This window comes from Pteronotus mesoamericanus, unplaced genomic scaffold (assembly GCF_021234165.1).
Source record: "Pteronotus mesoamericanus isolate MK-2021 breed Mesoamerican mustached bat unplaced genomic scaffold, CSHL_Meso_final scaffold_651, whole genome shotgun sequence".
Classification (NCBI taxonomy): Eukaryota; Metazoa; Chordata; class Mammalia; order Chiroptera; family Mormoopidae; genus Pteronotus; species Pteronotus mesoamericanus.
Window position 1 is genome coordinate 46,183,952 of NW_026555325.1, and position 961 is coordinate 46,184,912.

Below are 961 nucleotides of genomic sequence, written 5' to 3' on the forward strand. Positions count from 1 at the left end.
ATTAAAAAATATATAAGCATTCTACAAAGACAACAGATAAGTTTCATCATGTGGGTTGATTTTTGATGGACTTGTAGTGGCTTCCTAGAGAATCTCACTGGAAAGAATTTGAGGACAAATCTATGCATTAAACAGAAAAAAATGTAGTGTTGGATTAATTGTGTCTGCTATTAGCATAGAGTGGTGGGGCATAAAGTGGCAGAATATTTGCCATTTTTTTGTGACCAATCCCAGGTCTCAGAATCTGCTGATAGATCTTAAAGTCCTTCTTCATAAAACTCTCAATTTTATAAAGCCACCACACATCTTTCTGCAGAATTCTCCATTCTCCAGTTTGTCTCCAAGTAATATTAAACTTGGAAGGCTAAATGAAAATCCTTTGATTTGTAATATTGCAGGTAATTTTTATATATAATTCAAATTTATACTTTTAAAAAAAGCAAAAATGATTTTGTAAACATAACCTTGGATTTTGTACAAATTAAAGACAAAAATTGAGATGTTGGCTCCTATAAAACTAAAGAACATATGTTGAAAGAAACTGGTAATACCACTGCAGATCAAACAAAAGCTTAGTTTTCCTTTTATATATGTTAAATTGGAATTAAACATATTTGACTATTCAAATTCAAACAAAAGGAATGTGGATTAGAGTTCTGAAGTTTATTGCATTGTGGTATTTTCAAATATTGGCCATATTTTCTAATTGGTTCTTCTAAACTCTATTTTTAACTTTTAATATGTGAAATATTTCTGAATCATTGAAACATGTCTTCAAAATTAGGCCAAAAATAACTCAGAAAAAAATGAACAAACATTTCAACTTCAATTCCATTATACCTAAACCATGAAGAGCTTGCTTGATGCTATGAGCTCAATCTTTGCATCTCCCCAAAATTCATGTTTTGATATCGTAAACCACAAGGGAAATGGTTATTTGTAGGCAGGGTTTTGGGAGGTA